Genomic DNA, 14968 nt, shown 5'->3' on the forward strand with positions numbered 1-14968 from the left:
TATACCATTCCTAAGGGAAATATGGATTGTCCACATCAGTAATAAGATCTCGCTCACTTTCATCGTCAGATAAGAACTAATGAAGTGAATTCCGTAAACTCATAAGAGAAGAAAAACACAACCTTAAAGAACTTGGCGAAAGTACAGAAAGAACCACTTTCATGTTAAAAGATGGGATAGGTCAAATAAATTTACATCAATGATCTATCCAACTCAGAACTATGAAAGCTACTGAGGGAATTACAAGAGCTACAACAAGAGGAAGTGGATAACAAGCGAGAGTTCGTATTTAGAAAGAGAGGTATTGGCTCACTCCTGGCCCACTGAATGTAGGAAAATTTGTTTCATTGGTTATAAATTTTTCACAGAAACGATCATGGCCACGCAAGTTGACCGCGTGATTTAACCAGCCTAGACGAACCTTAGCAGGAGCAGGCGATCACTGTGATGACCACCGTGGGCCCGCTTATGCCCTAGCCGGCCGAACACCATACTAAACTCCCAAACGCCTGTCAAACGCCGGCCCAAAGAAAGGTGGCCGTGTTTCTTTGGGAAATGCTTGAACGAGCAAAGACTTTCCAAAACAGCCTTAAAATCATCGTGACCGTCCAACTTCGCCAGCCTAGTTGGACGGCTTGGATCGTTCCGCGATTAATCAATGAGGCGCTAATGCACACGTTGGCGGTCCCACTCCTTTCCTGCCCGATCAAATTTCTCACGCCTACCAATGGAGCAATGAACGCTTACTCGAAGCATGACTGGAGTAATGCTTAAAGGGTCGCGGAAATTCCACTAGCATCTTAAAATCGATCACAACCATCCAACTTAGCCAGCATATCTGGATAGCTTAGATCGCGCCTAGGACCATCGGGAAGGTGCACATATGTTCACCGTCAACCCAACGTGGGCCCACACGATCGACCTCACTAAAAGAGAAGCATAGCTCGCCAAACCGTTTGGCCAAAGTCATGCACACGTGACTGTTTCAAAACCCTAATTAGGATTTGCGGCGTTGCATATCTGTCGTAGTTGGATCACGACCATCCATCTTCGCCAGCCTGGATGAAGGGTGTAGATATAGACTTAAGAGGTCCCGAGAGTGTCAACGTGATCACTGTGGGCCCGTCTGTGCATGTGACCGTCCGACCAAGGTATACCATGTCCAGGCGCCTCGAAACGCACGCCCAAAGGTGGCATGTCAGCAGCCCCCTAAATCCTTTGCAACAACGGATTTCTGTCACAAATCGATCACAACCCCTCATCTTTGCCGTTCAAATTGAGTGGCCTAGATCACATCTTCGTGAGACAAAGTGGTATGGATATGTACACCGGCAAGCCGTCTACACGCATGTCGGTCAAGTCAAAGAGTGATGCTCGCCACCTCTTAAAAACCCTAAAAATCCATCAACGGTCGCAAATGTACATCGTAAACCATCTCGTCTTTCCAACTTTTCCAGCTTGGACGGACAACCTAGGTTAAGAATTAGGCGACCAATGAAGCACCTTGATGATCACCGTCCGCCACTCTGCCACAGGGAGTGATCGACCAAGGGATGGCTCGCCCATGCGGCCTCCAACCGATCACTCGAAGATGGTTGGACGTGATGCTATTTTAAGACGCTTAATCCGGGACTTATTCGGTTAAGCTTTAAAACAGCGATGCTTCATACATATTGATTGTGTTGGATGCATTACATGCATCGAGCATACACAATATTTCATAGATATCGATTCCTAACTTAGTTACTTAAATTCATAGCACCGTATGCTATTTATTGTGTGGGTCCCATGATCCACTCATTCGAGACATCAAACATGTCACAACTGGGGGATACTTACTGGGGTATTGGTCTGGCGGTTTACAACGTGTAGCGTGCAACGCGCCATTACAAGAACGTGTCAGGAAAAGGTGGACGGTTTAACAGTGATGAGGGAAGTGGGCAAAGGTGTGATCGTGTGGTAATCACCACTCCTACACGACCCCACAACTCCATCACTTCACCTCCTCCTCTTCCTACGAGATGAGGGTTGCGCTCAATGACTTGTATAAATAGGTCCTTCACCTATTTCCAACCAACACAGGAAAACCAAGTATTGTCATCCGTATCCAGAAAACACCAGAACTGATAGCTTACATTGTGCAAGACAGTTCATCATTCTGATACAAGTCATAAACAGCCAACACCTTCATAATCCCAACACCTTCTTCACTTCCCTCCCTAAGATCAACCCCATCTCCTTCACTTTATGACCGAAGAAAGTCTGGAACGACCATTTCTTGGTTTAGGCCAGAATTGTATAGATTGATCTCTCTAATCAGAAAGCACTCCCGTGCAGTGTATTTGTTTAGGGTTTAGATTCATTTCTCATCCACACACATCCAAAATTACCAAAACCAGCAGAAATAGTTTTCACCCATAAACACCGGGACCTTGTCCAGAATTGAATACTCTCAGGATTAAGCTGTTATACAAGATAAATCAACTTCGTATAGTTGATACCAAGCAACTAAACTTATAGTTCACCTAGTTCCGTCTGTATTCCCACGCCTCCAGCTTGTAATAAGTCACGTACTTGGAACAATTCCTTTGGTTCGTATTCCAAACAGTAAAGGAACAACAAATCGGTTCGGTAACAACTCTTTTCAATAAAATGATATGACTTCGATAAAAGGATCTTCCGTTTATCCCAATAAACTCCTTTTTCTGGTTCTTAGATCTATCCAATAACAATTACCAATGTAATCGTCAAGATTTTGCAATCAATATTCTTAATCCAAAGAACGATATTGATGTTGATCTACTCAACTAATCAATCAAATATATCGTAAGGATAAACCGATTATAATTGGATCCTTTTCCAGCCGAAACAAGTATTGTGCACACCAAAGATTATGAACCCAAATAAGATATCTTCAAAGTCTTCTTTGTCTTCAAAACTTCTTAGATCTTCAATAAACAACTGCACACAATCAACTTGAATCTCTTGTGATCAATCACACATAGAACAGAGTCTGTTAACATTGGATTATCACAAGACGTCTTTAGATCTACACACAGTTTAAAGATCCCCGTCGAAAATTCGATCTAGTTTGAGTGAATCTTATATCAGAAGAGAAGATTATTAAGTATAAAAAAACTAGGTGCAATCAAAGTTAAACAACCGTTAGTCAATCAAATCAATCGAAAACTATTAATAAACTGTAATTATCTAGTTTCCCACCAACGGTACTAATAGAGCTTCTCAATCCCAAAGAAGTCTTTAAACCGAGCAGCTGTAAGAGATTTCGCCTAATTAGGTTACTTTCCTCTCTGAATAGGCGGCTCCACCAGTAACAACACAACTAGGTAGTTTTGCTGGCTCTGAGGATTAGTTTGCTTGAAATGCAAACTTCAATATTTATAGACCATGGAAGTTTGGACACCAAGGAATTTCCAAAACCGGACTTCATGAGGCTGCTAAACGGTCGGCCACAACAGCACCAGCATTGTTGGAATGAACCAGGCCAGCCAAGGTTGAAGACGCACGCGAAACTCGAGGAAATATATTTCTCATCAACAAGCAATATAACATTGGCCCCTCTGTGAGCATCGTAAGTGAAAGAGGAAAAAGGAAGGATCCAACGGCAGAACAGCAATCCAAGCGCGCAATGCCAGTACATCGGGTGGCTCCACCGCGAAAGACCGCATCTAAGTCTCCTGCGCAGCATCAAGAAGCCGGAGAAAAGTCCTTAGATTTCCCGTTCCCAATAAAAGAAGTAATTGAAATCTTGGAAGCATGGATCCAAGATGGCGCCATCAAGCTGCCTCCTATCAGGTGTCCATCAACTGAAGAGGAAATGGCAAACCCTAAGTATTTATGCTACCAAAGGTTTGTGCATCACCCGACCAGTGACTACAATAGATTAAAGCATATCTTCAAAAAAAAAGGTGGAGGCAGGGGAACTTCAAATGGGAAATGAGGGAGTTCACAGAGATCCTCTTCTAGTCAGGAGTTGCAGGCTCTCTGGAGACTCTGTTCACAAAACCGTGCAATCCATGATGCAACATGTATGAGAAATTCTCAATTTATCCAAGGAGCAGCGTCAAGATATGTTCACAGCCCTTAATCACGTTGTATTGGGCAAGCGACTTTTTCCTATTGAAGAAACCACACCAGAATCCCAAGCTCTCTCAGGAAGCGGTGTTGGGAAATGCAACTGGGGACTACTGACCACGGTTTATCTGAGGGACGCTGAGCTTGATAGCACATTGATCGACGCGGACTCTGGCTTCAACATCGTTACCATCAAGACTCTGAGAGATTCGAGAATTTCGAAGCAAGAGGCTACTTTTTCCCCAATTTTGGTCAAAAACTTGGAAGGAGAAGCAATAGACGCATATGGCTACATCAACCTTTAAATTAAAGTGGGAGATGCTCTAACACATGGAAAATTCCACATTGTCAAAGAACTCTCAAATTACGACATGATTCTTGGGTGCTCATGGGTACATGGAAATAAAGCGAAATTAGGAGTATCCCCTCTGCCGTTGTCGATACCCGAAAGAATTTCCAACAAGCCATCCAACCCTGAAGATGACATGTTTCCGTATCAACAACTTACCAAGGTAACTCAATTACCCGGAGAAATCCCGTCGACGTTCATCCAAAGATTCCGAACACAAGTAAGTCTTATTGAACAACCCTTTCTGCACCCAGTCACTTCTCCTCTCGGTCAGGCATGGGGACTCGGTCCAGTTATCAACCCGGGCGTCATTAAGAGATGTGAATGGGATGTTGGGCCTTTCAAATGCTTTGTCAAAATCTTACAAGTTGCCTCAGTCAAAGATAACGAGATCCAAAATCAAGTGGTTGCTCAACACCCAAAACCGTTTCAAATTGGAGATATGGTAGTCATGGCGACCGCGTTTCAAGTTGGAGATGTAACAGTGAAGATAGCCACTCAACCTGATTCGCCTAAAGAAAGGGAAGACGAGCCATACCTGGTGGCAGATGTTATCTTGGGAGGTTACTGCAAACTCATCAATGCTGACGAACTGGAAGGCGTGACAATTCACTCGCGATGGCTCAATCCCTTCAATACCTAAAACCTTGTGATACCTTTTCCTCCAGCTTTTTCCTTTTAAGTATTTCCTTCAGCAATTTCCCTTTTCCCTGCAATATTTGTAATCCATTCAAAATGATTGCACTGCTTGCATTCATAATTAGGGTTTCGGTTTTAATTAAAGCATCTTTGTTTAGAAATAAGTTTTCCTAAATCATCTAAAGGGAAAAGTATCCAGCAAACCCACAAAGTCATTACCCATCAATTAAAGACCTGAAAAAATCAAACCCTACAAGAAATATCTTATTCGAAAAAGAAAAAGAATACTGAAGAAGGGAATGTGCAAGGAAGAAGTGTTTATGGGTGAAAACTATTTCTGCTGGTTTTGGTAATTTTGGGTGTGTGTGGATGATAAGTGAATCTAAAACCTAAACAAATACAATGCACGGGAGTGCTTTCTTATTCGAGAGATCAATCTATACAATTCTGGCCTAAACCAAGAAATAGTTGTTCCAGACTTGCTTCGGTCACAAAGTGAAGGATATGAGGTTGATCTTAGGGAGGGAAGCGAAGAAGGTGTTAAGATTATGAAGGTGTTGGCTATTTATGACTTGTATGAGAATGATAAACTGGCTTGCACAATGTAAGCTATCATTTTTGGTGTTTTCTGGATACGGATGACAACACTTGGTTTTTCTGTGTTGTTTGGAAATAGGTGAAGGACCTATTTATACAAGTCATTGAGCGCAACCCTCATCTCGTAGGAAGTGGTGGAGGTGAAGTGATGGAGTAGTGGGGTCGTGTAGGAGTGGTGATTGTCACACGATTACACCTTGGCCCACTTCCCTCATCATTGTTTAACCGTCCCCCTTTTCCTGACACGTTCTTGTAATGGCGTGTTGCACGCTACACTCTGTAAACCGCCATACCAATACCCCAGTAAGTATCCCCCAGTTGCGACATGTTTGATGTCTCGAATGACTGGAACGTGGGACCCACGCAGGAAATAGCATACGGTGCTATTAAGTTAAGTATCTAAGTTAGGATTCAATATCTATGAAATATCGTGTATGCTCGATGCATGTAATGCATCGAACACAGTCAATATGTATGAAGCATCGCTGTTTTAAAGCTTAACCGAATAAGTCGCGGATTAAGCGTCTTAAAATAACATCACGTCCAACCATCTTCGAGTGATAGGTTGGAGTCCGCATGGGCGAGCCATCCCTTGGTCGATTGATGTAGTTTTGAAAGTGGTAGTAAAGTTCGTTCAACTCGGACTTGATAAGATTGGGTTCTAGACTTAAAATAAAAATAGAAAATATATATACAAAAGGTTTTTCACAATGTCGAGAGAGACTGAGACTCAGGATTCCACCAAATTCCATTCATGTGATTCAAATAATAATTCCAATCAATTATAGATCAAATATTAAAAATATGGACTCTTATTCTTTGCCAAAAAGTATATTTTTGAAAAGCAATGATTGTAAATCAAAAGCATGATGTATCAAAAATACATAGACCAAGCATACACCATCAAACGAAATCACACCCATTCAATAAAAATCATAAATCGATTAAAAATCAATGCAAATAGTCATAAAAGAATTATTAGAATTACCACATGCGTGAAATAGGGCTTCCTCCGTCATCCCAGTGTTTGGGTTTAGCTCCTCATATTAATCAATTGCTCAAAATACATGTTTATAGCCCAAAAGTTGATTAAAAGATGAAATAGTGCTAAAGCGGTGAGTTTAATACTGCCAGAAAGGGTCACAGAAGAACGATAAATTAAAAGTGCTGCTACGCTGTTGTTTTAAGACCGTCAGCCGTTAGTCGTTGTCACTGTTGAAGAACGATTGTCAGTGAGGGTCTGTTCTTCGTGTTCTTCAGCAGCAGCAGCAGCAGAAAAATATTTTGATCAAACTCTGATTTCTTCTTCTATGGCTCTCCTAAGGTTCCCAAACTTTCGACACCTCTTCTATATGACTCAACCAATCTATTTATATCAAAAAGACCGATTAAATCTCTCCAGAATCTTCCAAAATCTCTTCCTTTCTCTTCACGGCAAAGTTGCGGCAATTTCGTGTTTTAGAGTTTCTACGCGTTTCTGAGCTTTCCTTTTGATTCTAAACTCTTCCTTAGATATATATGAATCTTTGGGAAGGTTTATAGCTCTTTAGTATCTCTAGAATTTCCTAAAACAAGTCACACACGTGACTTTCCATATTTTGTTGTTGAGGTAAAAACCTGTCGATTGAGCCCAAGTTAATCGTTTCCAACACCCAAATTAGATTCCTAGACCCATAAGGAGTCTATCCTATGAAAATCAGAGGTTTAGTCGACCTCAAACTCCTCCAAACCACGCACAACAAATCTGCCAGAGATGTTTCTCTTTTCCCGCCAATTTCAAAATTCAAAAGGTGAAGGTGACCTCCCCCTAGTAATTAGGTTACCCCTTATCCAGGGTGCTGGGGTCCGCATAACACTTGTCCCTTGGGTGCCTTTAGTAATTTTTCTGGGATGTTTTCAACACTTTTTCGGGGTTCCTCTGGGGTATTTCTGGGGTGTCTCTGGCATACTTCTGGGGTGCTTCTGGTACGTTATCTACGGAGGTTCAAATGCCACATTTTGAGCCAATTTCGCCGCAAAAGCTTATTTCTCCAAAAACACCTACAATGACATAAAATAACCAAATAAGTACAAAATCGAGCACTAACAATATATACAATTGGGACAAATTAGACACAAAAATGTGTCTATCAAATACCCCCAAACTTATTATTTGCTAGTCCTCGAGCAAAACTAAAATAGAAAACAAAATCCTAACTCACTGTCGCAGGCATCGTCGATTGCATTTAGCGTATGCAATAAGCCTTTAAACCCCTAAGTGTCCCTAGTTGCGGAGTGTTGTCTCCGGAGGGCTTACAAGAGATATACCCACAAAACCTGTACTCCAGACCTTAGCTATCTACACAGAACCTTGGAAGGCACTAAAGAATCTCCTTGGTTGGCATACTTATTAACTACAGGAGGAAGTACCCTGATGCGAAATTCCAATTGTTGTACACGAGTTTGCACTCAAGCATACTAAAATTCATATAAAGTGACAAAGCTTTACTCATATAGTTGCACTATGGACATCAATATTCGGAGTCAAACCAATCACATAGATAGATTAAGAGATGGATATAGAAAAACGTAGATGGTTTTGATGTTTACTAAGTGAACGGCGTTTCCCATATCTGTCTGAAGGCCTCCGCCAAAATGAACCTATCCTAATGGATTGAGGTACTAGTCTGACTAATATCAACATACTGGCATATACAAGGGAACCAGTGGTCGATAACCTAACTCTAGGTCAACACAACTGGCATATACAAGGGTATCAGTGGTCGACATTATTGAATATATTCCTTTTGGTCAAATGGTCTGGTCTTAATTTTTTTTTATTCCAACTTTTCCAACTTTTTTTTTCCAACTTTTTCAACTTTTTTTTTTCATGGTATCTCAATCATTCTAATTCACCCTAGCATTGGCAACAACTTGAATCGTGAGCCCCACCAAATCACTTAGAAACATATTTAAAAAGAAAAATAAAAAAAGAAGTGAAAAGGACTCAACAAGATATGGCGAAACTACCATGTTATTTCTAACACCTGAGCTTTGTGCTTTTATGAATAGACTCTTCTAGATGTTGCCATCTAATCAGATTGGTTCCTCAACTCCTACGATCAAAATGCTTCCATCCACTTAGATTAGTTAGTGCAATCCTCAATAGTCATAAATTTCTAAGCTCTGGAGTTTATTTATTCATACTGCAACTAAAAAGTTTCTCCATACCCCCAATCTTAAATCTAACATTGTCCTCAATGTTCTAAAGATAAAATTAAAAGCATGAACAAGGAGAAACTGTTACCATTTGAAGCAAAAGAGATAAGGAAAGATATTACCATGTTGCATGAGATTGGGTTACCTCCCAAAAGTGCTAAATTTAAAGTCTTCAGCCAGACGTCAAATACCACAAAATGGTTAATTACCTTTCAAATCATATATCAATAGTCGAAACAACTGTGGGTCAACAAAAGCAAATAAAATTGCCACAATTATCAGACAACTGCACCAAATCAGAAAAATGAACAGACTAGCACATCCTCATCCAAGGTTTCCTGCAAGACAACTGGGTTTTTCTGTTGTGCCCATTTGGGCTTCATATGAGTGTCTTGACAAATTGACTCATTCGAACAAGTCTTTGGAATTTCCTCCTGGACAATATCAGGAGGATCCGGTTGCGGAGTCGGAAGTGACTCAAGTAATACCTCAGGTACACTAGGCTCGAATCCCAAGTTAGGGATTTCTAATGGAGATAATTGACCATTACTACCCCCAAACTTAGGGTAGTCAGTATTCTCGGACAAACCTCTAACTATTACTTGAATTTCTGGATCCTCAGAGTCTTTAAAATACTCAAGAGCTTCTTCTAGTTCAAAAGTTTGGTCACCTAACTGACTTAAGAGAATTTCCTCATCAAGTTCATCTAAGGAATCACCAAATAAAGTGTCGTCCCAATTATCCTGAGTTAGATCCTGAACTAAAGTGCTAATCATATTCACTTCTTCTAAATCATCGGAAGGTTGTCTATTAACATTAAATACATTTAGTTCAGTGGTCATATTACCAAAGGATATGTTCATAAGTCCGGTCCTACAGTTTATGACAGCGTTAGCTGTGGCTAAAAATGGGCGACCTAAAATCACCGGTATTTGAGCACTAGGATCCTGAGCAGGCTGAGTATCTAGAACAACGAAATCCACTGGATAAATAAATTTATCAACCTCAATCAGAACATCCTCTATGACACCACGAGGTACTTTGACAGACCTATCAGCTAATTGCAATGTCATTTTAGTCGGTTTCAACTTTCCAAGACCTAGCTGGTTGTATACATGATAAGGGAGTAAGTTCACACTAGCTCCTAAGTCAAGCAATGCCTTATATACTGAATAATTACCGATCACACAAGATATGGTGGGGCATCCAGGATCTTTATACTTAGGGGCTGTTTGGTTCAGAACGATTGAACTTTCCTGACCAGCTAAAAAGGCTTTCTTATGGACATTAAGCTTATGCTTTCGTGTACAAAGGTCCTTAAGGAACTTGGCATAAGCAGGCATTTGCCTAATTGCTTCTAATAAAGGGATTTTAATGTTTACCTGCTTAAATATCTCTAGTATTTCGTTGAAAGTCGACTCTCTCTTTGTTGGAGCTAACAACTGTGGATATGGGGCTTTGGGTACAAAATGAGACCTGTCGGGAACCACATTGGCATCACTAGAAATTTTATCGGTTTCTTCAGTTAGTGGCTCCTTCTAGGGCTCATCTTGGGAACTAGAAGGTGGATCTACAGTATGTCCACTATTAGGCTTGGCTACCCTATTGTCTACCGTTTTACCACTCCTAAGGGTTGTGACAGAATTCACTTGATTAAATGGTTTTGCACCTACTTCATGAAATCCTCTCGGGTTGGGGGTAGTCTGACTATGGAGCCTTCCGTTATCTCTCTCACTTAAGGTCTTAGCTATTTGGCCGACTTGAAGTTCTAGCTTAGCAAGGCTCTGAGCATTAGTTTGAAAGTTCTGCTTGGTTTCCTTCTGAAAACTAATTTGGCTCTGTGCTAACATATCCTGATTTTTTGCTAACATCTTAATAGATTCCTCTAAGCTAGTCGTTTTATTTTCTGGGCCTGATGAATTCTTAGTGTAACCAAAATCTGTGGGAGCATTAGAATTACTAAACATACCTAGACTCTGGCCCTTAGACCATGAAAGGTTCGGATGGTTTCTCCAACCAGGACTATAGGTTTCTGAATATGGGTCAAACTTCTGACGGTTATCAAACCTAGTGTTATTATAGAGATCATTGGCTTGCTCTTCATTATTTTGGCCTTCCCAAAAAGGCTATATTCCACCACTAGTATGACCCAATTCTAAGGCTTCTAACCTTTTTGCTATAGCAGCAATTTTGGCATCTGATTCATAGCCTCCTTCTACCCTATTAACGTTTCTTCTACCTAAAAGAATTGTTTTCTTGGGTTCCCTACTATATTCCCATTGCTGGGTCTTTTCGGCGATTTCATTCAAAAATTCCATCGCCGCATCAACAGTTTGGTTTTCAAAACCACCAGTGCATAGAGACTCAACCATGGTTGTTGTCGAATAATCTAAACCCTCATAAAGGATTTGAACTAGCCTAACCTTTTCTAAACCATGATGTGGACATTGGGCTAATAAGTCATTGAACCTTTCCAAATACCTATACAAAGACTCTCCCTCCTGTTGAGAAAATGTGCAGATTTGCGTCCTAATAGACGATGTTTTGTGCCTAGGGAAAAACTTGTTCAAAAAGGCAGATGTAAGTTGTTCATATGTTTCTATTGAACCGGAAGCCAAACTATATAGCCACGATTTGGATTTATCTTTCAGGGAAAAAGGAAATAACCTAAGTTTCAAAGCATCATCATCAAGGTCTCTAATCTTTAGGGTACTACAAATTTCCTCAAAATCCCTAACATGGAAGTATGGGTTTTCATTTTATTTCCCTAAAAAGATTGGGAGCATCTGTAGGGTCTCAGGCCTAAGTTTATAATTTGCTTCAGTTTCGGCTAACCTGATACAAGAAGGACGAGTAGTCCTAGTTGGGTTCAACAAAGCTTTCAAAGTTGCCATTGCTGGCACTATCGGGATATTTGGGATTCTACGCAATCACAAAACAAGGCTGACTCAACCAAATCAAACCTAATTTTCTAGCAAACAAAAAGCATGATGGTTCCACTTAGATTGTTTCTTGACCAGCTTCTATTCTTTCGAAAAGGAACTCGTTACAATCTGAGAAAACCCCTCTGGAATCAATCCGAGTCAAAGTAAGTTGAATCGAGGCGAGGGAAGCTCAGTGGAGCTTTGATACCCAAGGCCTCACCGGTTACAAGGCGGCGCAGTCACGCATTCAACTCACAGAAACCATCATGAACTTCGAAGTATGCTCAAAAGAGTAACCAATATTTTTCGAACGACTTTCCTATTAAGCTCGTTACCCTATCGGTCTCGTTCTAGTCAAAATTTTAGGCTTAGGTTCGCGTTTGGTTTCGTTTTCCTAAGGCGGGCAAGAAGAGAACGGTGATGAAATCCGAACCCTTATCTTGTATGGCCAGTCCTTGACCTTTACTAGGAAATTAAAGCAGCCGTTTTCAAGTCCTCAGCATATATGCAAACGAAGGAATACAGTAAACCCGCTGACAGGGGATTCGCGGGTGTTTCGAAAAACTTACCTCCCGTATCAGACGTGCGAAGAACCGTTGAAGTCGACTCGGGCCACGACTCCTATGTCATGTACGAACCCGAGGGGCCGAGGCGATATCGTAATCACCGTCCTTCTCTGCACACAATTTTTATTTAAACCAACCCTTCCGTAGGGTTTAAAAATAATAATGTCCCAGTCCAAAAATAAAAAGAAAAATTACAAAAAATAAAACCCTATTTACAGTTTCTAAAAATAAACCAGAATAACTATATACAAAATCTTCTTCTTCACTCATTTCGGATTCCTCTTTTCTTTCCTTCTTTGGCGATGCTTTCCTTTTATAGCACTTTTTCTTTCCTTGTAGCTTCGCTCGAAATCTGAAAAGAATCAAAAAATACCAAAGGCATAAAAGAGAACAAAAATTCTAAAAGAGATAAAATAAATCTAAAACCTAAAACCTAATACAAATCCGCGTCGGCGGCGCCAAAAATTGATGTAGTTTTGAAAGTGGTAGTAAAGTTCGTTCAACTCTGACTTGATAAGATTGGGTTCTAGACTTAAAATAAAAATAGAAAATATATATACAAAAGGTTTGTCACAATGTCGAGAGAGACTGAGACTCAGGATTCCACCAAATTCCATTCATGTGATTCAAATAATAATTCCAATCAATTATAGATCAAATATTAAAAATATGGACTCTTATTCTTTGCAAAAAAGTAGATTTTTGAAAAGCAATGATTGTAAATCAAAAGCATGATGTATCAAAAATACATAGACCAAGCATACACCATCAAACGAAATCACACTCATTCAATAAAAATCATAAATCGATTAAAAATCAATGCAAATAGTCATAAAAGAATTATTAAAATTACCACATGCGTGAAATAGGGCTTCCTCCGTCATCCCAGTGTTTGGGTTTAGCTCCTCATATTAATCAATTGCTCAAAATACATGTTTATAGCCCAGAAAGGGTCACAGAAGAACGATAAATTAAAAGTGCTGCTACGCTGTTGTTTTAAGACCGTCAGCCGCTGGTCGTTGTCACTGTTGAAGAACGACTGTCAGTGAGGGTCTGTTCTTCGTGTTCTTCAGCAGCAGCAACAGAAAAATATTTTGATCAAACTCTGATTTCTTCTTCTATGTCTCTCCTAAGGTTCCCAAACTTTCGACACCTCTTCTATATGACCCAACCAATCTATTTATATCAAAAAGACCGATTAAATCTCTCCAGAATCTTCCAAAATCTCTTCCTTTCTCTTCACGGAAAAGTTGCGGCAATTTCGTGTTTTAGAGTTTCTACGCGTTTCTGAGCTTTCCTTTTGATTCTAAACTCTTCCTTAGATATATATGAATCTTTGGGAAGGTTTATAGCTCTTTAGTATCTCTAGAATTTCCTAAAACAAGTCGCACACGTGACTTTCCATATTTTGCTGTTGAGGTAAAAACCCTTCGATTGAGCCCAAGTTAATCGTTTCCAACACCCATATCAGATTTCTAGACCCATAAGGAGTTTATCCTATGAAAATCAGAGGTTTAGTCGACCTCAAACTCCTCCAAATCACGCACAAAAAATCTTCCAGAGATGTTTCTCTTTTCCCGCCAATTTCAAAATTCAAAAGGTGAAGGTGACCTCCCCATAGTAATTAGGTTACCCCTTATCCAGGGTGCCGGGGTCCGCATAACACTTGTCCCTTGGGTGCCTTTAGTAATTTTTCTGGGATGTTTTCAACACTTTTTCGGGGTTCCTCCGGGGTATTTCTGGGGTGTCTCTGGCGTACTTATGGGGTGCTTCTGGTACGTTATCTACGGAGGTTCAAATGCCACATTTTTAGCCAATTTCGCCGCAAAAGCTTATTTCTCCAAGAACACCTACAAAGACATAAAATAACCAAATAAGTACAAAATCAAGCACTAACAATATATACAATTGGGACAAATTAGACACAAAAATGTGTCTATCATCGATCACTCCCTGTGGCAGAGTGGCAGACGGTGATCATCAAGGTGCTTCATTGGTCGCCTAATTTTTAACCTAGGTTGTCCTTCCAAGCTCGAAAAGTTGGACGAACGAGATGGTTTACGACGTACATTTGCGACAGTTGATGGATTTTTAGGGTTTTTAAGAGGTGCGCGAGCATCACTCTTTGACTTGACCGAAATCAATCATAGACATTGTTTTTGGTGGGATCGATCGGATATGCGTGTAGACGGCTTGCCGGTGTACATGTCCATACCACTTTGTCTCACGAAGGTGCGATCTATCCACTCAATTAGACCGCAAATATGAGGGGTCGTGATCGATTTGCCACAGAAATCCGTTACCTTGGCCGGCCAGTCACACGCACAGACGGGTCCACAATGATCACATTGACACTCTCGGGACCTCTTAAGTCTATATCAACACCCTCCATCCAGGCTGGCGAAGATGGATGGTCGTGATCGAACTACGTCAGATATGCAACGCCGCAAACCCTAATTAGGGGTTTGAAACAGTCACGCGTGCGTGAGTTTGGCCAAACGGTTTGGCGAGCTATGCTTCGTTTTTGGAGAGTTCGATCGTGTGGGACCCACATTGGCCTGACGGTGAACATATGTGCACCTTCCTGATGGTCCTAGGCG

This window comes from Papaver somniferum, chromosome 5 (genome assembly GCF_003573695.1).
Source record: "Papaver somniferum cultivar HN1 chromosome 5, ASM357369v1, whole genome shotgun sequence".
Classification (NCBI taxonomy): domain Eukaryota; kingdom Viridiplantae; phylum Streptophyta; class Magnoliopsida; order Ranunculales; family Papaveraceae; genus Papaver; species Papaver somniferum.